The sequence below is a fragment of the Rutilus rutilus genome (genome assembly GCF_951802725.1).
Source record: "Rutilus rutilus genome assembly, chromosome: 8".
NCBI lineage: Eukaryota > Metazoa > Chordata > Actinopteri > Cypriniformes > Leuciscidae > Rutilus > Rutilus rutilus.
This window is the reverse complement of record NC_140222.1, coordinates 43694672-43705225: the sequence shown is the minus strand read 5'-3', so window position 1 is coordinate 43705225 and position 10554 is coordinate 43694672.

Here is a 10554-nt window from a genome sequence, read left to right as displayed (position 1 = left end):
CTCGATCTTGAACCTTTTAAACATACTCATAGACTCTTTCTGGTGTTTCATCAGCCATGCAGTAGTTCTGATTTGACATAATGAACATATTTCTGACCGAAGAGTCCTCGATCTTGAACTTTCTATTCATACTTATAGACTCTTTCAGATAGTACATCGGCCAGACAATTGTAGATATTGACTATTGAAGTAAAAGAGTTCTCGATCTTGAACTTTCTATACATTCTCAGTGATGCCTTATTTTGTTTCTTTAGCCATACAGAAGTCCAGATTTGACATGTTGAACATATTTCTGACTTGAAAATTTTGTACATGCTAATTGACTCCTTTTAGTGTTTCATCAGCCAGACAGTAGTCAATAATGGACCTACTGAAAATATTTCTGGTAAAAGAGTCCTCGATTTTGAACTTTCTATACATTCTCCGTGCCGCCTTATTTTGTTTCTTTAGCCATAAAGTAGTTCAGATTTAACATGTTGAACATATTTCTGACTGAAGAGTCCTTGATCTTGAACTTTCTATTCACACTTATAGACTCCTTCAGATAGTACATCGGCCAGACAACTGTCCATAATGACTTTTTTTTTCTTTTTTTTCTGGCCAACGAGTCTATGTACTTGAACTTTCTATACATGCTCATTGACTTCTTTTAGTGCTTCATCAGCCAGAGAGTACTCCATAATTTACCTACTGAACATATTTCTAGTAAAAGAGTCCTCGATCTTGAACATTCTACATGCTCATTGACTCCTTATGCTGTTTCTTTCTACACATAGTCGTTTACTCCATCTGATGTTACATCAGCCATAAAGAAGTCCATAATTGACCCAAGGGACATATTTGTGGCCAATCTTGAACTTTCTATACATACTCATAGTCTCTTTCTGATTCTTCATAAGGCATATTTATGTCCATATTTATGACTTATTATTATTTCTGGTCAAAGGTTCCTCAAAAGTTTTTAAACTATGTAAAATTATAGACTCCATCTGATGATAAATCAGACCAAAAGAGGTCAAATTTTGACTCTTGAGTCAATATGTATAGAGAGTTAATGTTCAATGATTCTTTGTCCAAAAATATATTCAGAGGGTCACATACCTGTTAAAGTGATGTATCATCAGAAGAAGTCTATGAGTATTTAGTAAGTTAACTTGTGAGGACCTTTTTGCCAAAAATATTTTCAATTCGCCAGATATGGACATCTATATAGCTAATGAAGAATCAGAAAGAGTCAATGAGTATATATAGAATGGTCAAGTTGAGACTCTTTGACCAGAAAAAATTTCAGTATGTCAAATATGGACTTTTGTCATGATGATATAACATCCGAAGATATCAATCTGAATGTATAGTGTTAATCTTTAAGGACTCTTTGGCCAGTAATATTTTCGGACATCCGAAGGAGTCTATAGATTATGACAGACAAAATACTTTTGAGAACTCTTTGGTCAAATTTTTTTTCAATCGGTCAAATATGGACTACTGCCTGCCTGGTTTGGCATTGCAAGAAGTCAGTCTATATTGTATAGTGAGTTAATGTTCACGGACTCTGGCCAGAAATATTTTCAGTAGGTCAAAAATAGACTACTGGCTGGTTAATATAACATCACAACAAGTCAATCTGTAGTCAAAAGTCAAAAGTTCAAGCAAGATAATGTTCAAGAACTCTTTGGCCAGAAATATGTTCAAAAGGTCAAAAGGTGACCTTTGTATAGCTGATTTATCATCAGAAAGAGTTAACTTTATATAGTTTAAAAACTTTTGATGACCAGAAATAAGTTCAAAAGGTCAGATATGGATATCTATATGGCTTATGTAACATTAGAAGGAGTCTATGAGTATGTATAGAAAGGTCAAGATCGAGAACTCTATGGCCATAAATATATTCCTTGGGTCAAATATGGACTTCTGTATGGCCGATTTAACATCAGAAGGAGTTTATGAGTTTCTAAGAGTAAAAAAACATTTTGAGGATTCTTTGGCCAAAAACATGTTAAATCAGTCAAATATGGCTACAGTCTGGCTGACATAACATCACGAGAAGTCTTTATGGTAGGAGAAATATAAATAGTAAGGTAAATGTTCAAGGTCTCTGGCCAGAAATATGTTCAGAAGGTCAAAAATAGACTACTGGCTGGTTAATATAACATCACAACAAGTCAATCTGTAGTATAGCAAGATAATGTTCAAGAACTCTTTGGCCAGAAATATGTTCAGAAGGTCAAAAGGTGACCTTGGTATAGCTGATTTATTATCAGAACTTTATATAGTTTGAAAAATTTTGAGGACACTTTGACCAGAAATAAGTTCAAAAGGTCAGATATTGAAATCTATATGGCTTATGAAGAAGGAGTCTATGAGTATGTATAGAAAGCCCAAGATCGAGGACTCTTTGGCCAGAAATATGTTCTGGAGGTCAAAAGGGGACCTCTGTATAGCTGATTTATCATCAAAAGGAGTCTATAACTTTATATAGTTTGAAAAAATGTTAGGACACTTTGACCACAAATAAGTTCAAAAGGTCAGATATGGACATCTATATGGCTTATGAAAATTCAGAAGGAGTCTATGAGTATGTATCGAAAACGCAAGATCGAGGACTTTTTGGCCAGAAATATGTTCAGTAGGTCAAAAGGGGCCCTCTGTATAGCTGATTTATCTTTAAAAGGAGTCTATAACTTTATATAGTTTGAAAAATTTTAGGACACTTTGACCACAAATAAGTTCAAAATGTCAGATATGGAAATCTATATTGCTTATGAAGCATCAGAAGGAGTCTATGAGTATGTATAGAAAGCCCAAGATCGAGGACTCTTTGGCCAGAAATATGTTCTGGAGGTCAAAAGGGGACCTCTGTATAGCTGACATCATCAAAAGGAGTCTATAACTTTCTATAGTTTGAAAAAATTTTGGACACTTTGACCACAAATAAGTTCAAAAGGTCAGATATGGACATCTATATGGCTTATGAAGCATCAGAAGGAGTCTATGAGTATGTATAGAAAACGCAAGATCGAGGACTCTTTGGCCAGAAATATGTTCAGTAGGTCAGAAGGGGCCCTCTGTATAGCTGATTTATCATCAAAAGGAGTCTATAACTTTATATAGTTTGAAAAATTTTAGGACACTTTGACCACAAATAAGTTCAAAATGTCAGATATGGAAATCTATATTGCTTATGAAGCATCAGAAGGAGTCTATGAGTATGTATAGAAAGCCCAAGATCGAGGACTTTTTGGCCAGAAATATGTTCAGTAGGTCAACAGGGGACCTCTGTATAGCTGATTTATCATCAAAAGGAGTCTATCACTTTATATAGTTTGAAAAAATGTTAGGACACTTTGACCACAAATAAGTTCAAAAGGTCAGATATGGAAATCTATATGGCTTATGAAGCATCAGAAGGAGTCTATGAGTATGTATAGAAAACGCAAGATCGAGGACTCTTTGGCCAGAAATATGTTCAGGAGGTCAAAAGGGGACCTCTGTATAGCTGATTTATCATCAAAAGGAGTCTATCACTTTATATAGTTTGAATTTTTTTTAGGACACTTTGACCACAAATAAGTTCAAAAGGTCAGATATGGAAATCTATATGGCTTATGAAGCATCAGAAGGAGTCTATGAGTATGTATAGAAAACGCAAGATCGAGGACTCTTTGGCCAGAAATATGTTCAGGAGGTCAAAAGGGGACCTCTGTATAGCTGATTTATCATCAAAAGGAGTCTATAACTTTATATAGTTTGAATTTTTTTTAGGACACTTTGACCACAAATAAGTTCAAAAGGTCAGATATGGAAATCTATATGGCTTATGAAGCATCAGAAGGAGTCTATGAGTATAGAAAGCCCAAGATCGAGGACTCTTTGGCCAGAAATATGTTCTGGAGGTCAAACGGGGACCTCTGTATATCTGATTTATCATCAAAAGGAGTCTATAACTTTCTATAGTTTGAAAACTTTTCAGGACACTTTGACCACAAATAAGTTCAAAATGTCAGATATGGAAATCTATATGGCTTATGAAGCATCAGAAGGAGTCTATGAGTATGTATAGAAAGCCCAAGATCGGAGACTCTTTGGCCAGAAATATGTTCTGGAGGTCAAACGGGGACCTCTGTATATCTGATTTATCATCAAAAGTAGTCTATAACTTTATATAGTTTGAATTTTTTTTAGGACACTTTGACCACATATAAGTTCAAAAGGTCAGATATGGACATCTATATGGCTTATGAGGCATCAGAAGGAGTCTATATGTATAGAAAGCCCAAGATCCAGGAATCTTTGGCCAGAAATATGTTTAGGAGGTCAAAAGGGGACCTCTGTATAGCTGATTTATCATCTAAAGGAGTCTATAACTTTATATAGTTTGAAAAATTTTGAGGACACTTTGACCACAAATAAGTTCAAAAGGTAAGATATGGAAATCTATATGGCTTATGAAGCATCAGAAGGAGTCTATGAGTATGTATAGAAAACGCAAGATCGAGGACTCTTTGGCCAGAAATATGTTCAGGAGGTCAAAAGGGGACCTCTGTATAGCTGATTTATCATCAAAAGGAGTCTATAACTTTATATAGTTTGAATTTTTTTTAGGACACTTTGACCACAAATAAGTTCAAAAGGTCAGATATGGACATCTATATGGCTTATGAGGCATCAGAAGGAGTCTATATGTATAGAAAGCCCAAGATCCAGGAATCTTTGGCCAGAAATATGTTTAGGAGGTCAAAAGGGGACCTCTGTATAGCTGATTTATCATCTAAAGGAGTCTATAACTTTATATAGTTTGAAAAATTTTGAGGACACTTTGACCACAAATAAGTTCAAAAGGTCAGATATGGACATCTATATGGCTTATGAAGCATCAGAAGGAGTCTATGAGTATGAATAGAAAGCCCAAGATCGAGGACTCTTTGGCCAGAAATATGTTCTGGAGGTCAAAAGGGGACCTCTGTATAGCTGACATCATCAAAAGGAGTCTATAACTTTCTATAGTTTGAAAAAATTTTGGACACTTTGACCACAAATAAGTTCAAAAGGTCAGATATGGACATCTATATGGCTTATGAAGCATCAGAAGGAGTCTATGAGTATGTATAGAAAACGCAAGATCGAGGACTCTTTGGCCAGAAATATGTTCAGTAGGTCAGAAGGGGCCCTCTGTATAGCTGATTTATCATCAAAAGGAGTCTATAACTTTATATAGTTTGAAAAATTTTAGGACACTTTGACCACAAATAAGTTCAAAATGTCAGATATGGAAATCTATATTGCTTATGAAGCATCAGAAGGAGTCTATGAGTATGTATAGAAAGCCCAAGATCGAGGACTTTTTGGCCAGAAATATGTTCAGTAGGTCAACAGGGGACCTCTGTATAGCTGATTTATCATCAAAAGGAGTCTATCACTTTATATAGTTTGAAAAAATGTTAGGACACTTTGACCACAAATAAGTTCAAAAGGTCAGATATGGAAATCTATATGGCTTATGAAGCATCAGAAGGAGTCTATGAGTATGTATAGAAAACGCAAGATCGAGGACTCTTTGGCCAGAAATATGTTCAGGAGGTCAAAAGGGGACCTCTGTATAGCTGATTTATCATCAAAAGGAGTCTATAACTTTATATAGTTTGAATTTTTTTTAGGACACTTTGACCACAAATAAGTTCAAAAGGTCAGATATGGAAATCTATATGGCTTATGAAGCATCAGAAGGAGTCTATGAGTATAGAAAGCCCAAGATCGAGGACTCTTTGGCCAGAAATATGTTCTGGAGGTCAAACGGGGACCTCTGTATATCTGATTTATCATCAAAAGGAGTCTATAACTTTCTATAGTTTGAAAACTTTTCAGGACACTTTGACCACAAATAAGTTCAAAATGTCAGATATGGAAATCTATATGGCTTATGAAGCATCAGAAGGAGTCTAGAAGTATGTATAGAAAGCCCAAGATCGAAGACTCTTTGGCCAGAAATATGTTCTGGAGGTCAAACGGGGACCTCTGTATATCTGATTTATCATCAAAAGTAGTCTATAACTTTATATAGTTTGAAGTTTTTTTAGGACACTTTGACCACATATAAGTTCAAAAGGTCAGATATGGACATCTATATGGCTTATGAGGCATCAGAAGGAGTCTATGAGTATGTATAGAAAACGCAAGATCCAGGAATCTTTGGCCAGAAATATGTTTAGGAGGTCAAAAGGGGACCTCTGTATAGCTGATTTATCATCTAAAGGAGTCTATAACTTTATATAGTTTGAAAAATTTTGAGGACACTTTGACCACAAATAAGTTCAAAAGGTAAGATATGGAAATCTATATGGCTTATGAAGCATCAGAAGGAGTCTATGAGTATGTATAGAAAACGCAAGATCGAGGACTCTTTGGCCAGAAATATGTTCAGGAGGTCAAAAGGGGACCTCTGTATAGCTGACATCATCAAAAGGAGTCTATAACTTTATATAGTTTGAAAAAATGTTAGGACACTTTGACCACAAATAAGTTCAAAAGGTCAGATATGGACATCTATATGGCTTATGAAAATTCAGAAGGAGTCTATGAGTATGTATAGAAAGCCCAAGATCGAGGACTCTTTGGCCAGAAATATGTTCTGGAGGTCAAAAGGGGACCTCTGTATAGCTGATTTATCATCAAAAGGAGTCTATAACTTTATATAGTTTGAAAAAATGTTAGGACACTTTGACCACAAATAAGTTCAAAAGGTCAGATATGGACATCTATATGGCTTATGAAAATTCAGAAGGAGTCTATGAGTATGTATAGAAAGCCCAAGATCGAGGACTCTTTGGCCAGAAATATGTTCAGGAGGTCAAAATGGGACCTCTGTATAGCTGATTTATCATCAAAAGGAGTCTATAACTTTATATAGTTAGAATTTTTTTAGGACATTTTGGCCACAAATAAGTTCAAAAGGTCAGATATGGACATCTATATGGCTTATGAAGCACCAGAAGGAGTCTATGAGTATGTATAGAAAGCCCAAGATCGAGGACTCTTAGGCCAGAATTATGTTCATGAGTTCAAAAGGGGACCTCTGTATAGCTGATTTATCATCAAAAGGAGTCTATAACTTTATATAGTTTGAAAAAATGTTAGGACACTTTGACCACAAATAAGTTCAAAAGGTCAGATATGGACATCTATATGGCTTATGAAGCATCAGAAGGCGTCTATGAGTATGTATAGAAAGCATAAGATCGAGGACTCTTTGGCCAGAAATATGTTCAGTAGTTCAAAAGGGGACCTCTGTATAGCTGACTTATCATCAAAAGGAGTCTATAACTTTGTATAGTTTGAATTTTTTTTTAGGACACTTTGACCACAAATAAGTTCAAAATGTCAGATATGGACATCTATATGGCTTATGAAGCACCAGAAGGAGTCTATGAGTATGTATAGAAATCCCAATATCGAGGACTCTTTGGCCAGAAACATGTTCAGGAGATCAAAAGGGGACCTCTGTATAGCTGACTTATCATCAAAAGGAGTCTATAACTTTATATAGTTTGAATTTTTTTATGACACTTTGACCACAAATAAGTTCAAAAGGTCAGATATGGACATCTATATGGCTTATGAAGCATCAGAAGTAGTCTATGAGTATGTATAGAAAGCCCCAAGATCAAGGACTCTTTGGCCAGAAATATGTTCAGTAGGTCAAAAGGGGACCTCTGTATAGCTGATTTATCATCAAAAGGAGTCTATAACTTTATATAGTTTGAATTTTTTTTAGGAAACTTTGACCACAAATAAGTTCAAAAGGTCGGATATGGACATCTATATGGCTTATGAGGCATCAGAAGGAGTCTATGAGTATGTATAGAAAGCACAAGATCGAGGACTCTTTGGCCAGAAATATGTTCAGTAGTTCAAAAGGGGACCTCTGTATAGCTGATTTATCATCAAAAGGAGTCTATAACTTTCTATAGTTTGAAAAAATGTTAGGACACTTTGACCACAAATAAATTCAAAAGGTCAGATATGGACATCTATATGGCTTATGAAGCACCAGGAGGAGTCTATGAGTATGTATAGAAAGCATAACATCGAGGACTCTTTGGCCAGAAATATGTCAGGAAGATATAACATCCGAAGATATCAGTCTGAATGTATAGTGTTAATCATTTAGGACTCTTTGGCCAGAAATATGTTCAATAGGTCAAAAGGGGACCTCTGAATAGCTGATTTATCATCAGAAAGAGTCTATAACTTTATATAGTTTAAAAACTTTTGATGACCAGAAATAAGTTCAAAAGGTCAGATATGGATATCTATATGGCTTATGTAACATTAGAAGGAGTCTATGAGTATGTATAGAAAGGTCAAGATCGAGAACTCTATGGCCAAAAATATATTCCTTGGGTCAAATATGGACTTCTGTATGGCTGATTTAACATCAGGAGTCTATGAGTTTCTAAGAGTAAAAAACATTTTGAGGATTCTTTGGCCAAAAACATGTTAAATCAGTCAAATATGGCTACAGTCTGGCTGACATAACATCAAGAGAAGTCTTTATGGTAGGAGAAATATAAATAGTAAGGTAAATGTTCAAGGTCTCTGGCCAGAAATATGTTCAGAAGGTCAAATATGGACTTCTGTATGGCTGATTTAACATCAGAAGGAGTTTATACATTTAGACAAAATCCTTTTGAGAACTCTTTGGTCAATTTTTTTTTCAATCAGTCAAATATGGACTACTGTCTGCCTGATTTTACATTACGAGAAGTCAGTCTATATGTATAGTGAGTTGATGTTCACTGACTCTGGCCATAAATATGTACAGTAGGTCAAAAATAGACCACTGGCTGGTTAATATAACATCACAAGAAGTCAGTCTGTAGTATAGCAAGACAATGTTCAAGAACTCTTTGGCCTGAAATATGTTCAGAAGGTCAAAAGGTGACCTTTGTATAGCTGATTTATCATCAGAAGGAGTCTATAATTTTATAAGAGTAAAAAAAACAAACATTTCGAGGCCTCTTTGGCCAAAAATGTGTTCAATCGGTCAAATATCGACTACTCCTTGCCTGAGTTAACATCACGAGAAGTCAATATGTACGTATAGTAAGTTAAGTTTCATGGTCTCTTGGCAGAAATATGTTTAGTAGGTCAAAAATGTACTTTTTTTTTATGGGTGATGTAACATCAGAAGGAGTCTATAAGTTTGTTTAAAAACCTTTGAGGACCCTTTGACCAGAAATAAGTTCAATAGGTCAAATATGCACCTCTATATGGCTGATTTAACATCAGAAGGAGTCTATAAGTTTATAATATACATAAAATACCTTTTGAGGACTCTTTTGCCAAAAATATGTTCAATCAGTCAAATATGGACTACTGTCTGGCTTACAAACATACAAGACTGACTTCTTGTGATGTTATATAAGACAAGAGGGACCTCTGTAGGCCTGATTTGACACATGACATATGTGCATTGGCATTGCACAATAACTAACTTATTCATTTATTCTTTTAAGGGAAATTATTGCATTTACCTCTTGCATTACATAAGAATTAGCGTTGAATAATAATGTATTATTATTATATCTAACTATATCAGTTAGATATTTTATGCAGTGGAATGTAGATAGTTGAGATAGTTATTGTATGTTTGTGATGCACTCATAGCTTATGTGTTATTCTTCAATGCACAAAGTTTGATCTTGTGTGAAATGCAATGCAGTAGCACATATTGTATTTCCTCAAAGCAAAACGCAATGTAGTTTGAGAATGAGTTACTTCTGGTGTGTAATGCAATGCAAGAAGTGCATAGCCTATATGTTATTCTTCAATGCACAACGTTAGATCGTTAGTGCAATGCAATGCAATGCACCAACAAACGTAATCTCTTTAATGAACATGGGAATGATTTAGGTCTGGTGTGCAATGAAATGCAAAAAGTGCATAACCTATATGTTATTCTTTCGTGCACAAAGTTAGATCGTTAGTGCAATGCAATGCAATGCAACAACACACATATCATCTCTATAATGAACTTGGGAATGATTTTGTTCTGGTGTGCAATGCAATGCGAAAAGAGCATAACCTATATGTTATTTTTCAGTGCACAACGTTAGATCGTTAGTGCAATGCAATGCAGTGCAAAGCAATGCAATGCAATGCAAAGCAATGCAAAGCAATGCAAAGCAATGCAATGCAATGCAATACAATGCAATGCAACAACAAACGTTATGTCTTTAATGAACATGGGAATGATTTAGTTCTGGTGTGCAATGCAATGCAATACGTGCATAACCTATATGTTGTCACTTTAATGAACATGGGAATGATTTAGTAGTCTGGTATGCAATGCAATGCGAAAACTGCATAACCTATATGTTATTCTTCAGTGCACAACGTTAGATCGTTAGTGCAATGCAATGCAACAGCACACATGTTATCTCTTTAATGAACATGGGAATGGTTAAGTTCTAGTGTGCAATGCAATGCAAAAAGTGTATAACCTATATGTTTTTCTTTAGTGCACAACGTTAGATCGTTTGTGCAATGCAACAACAC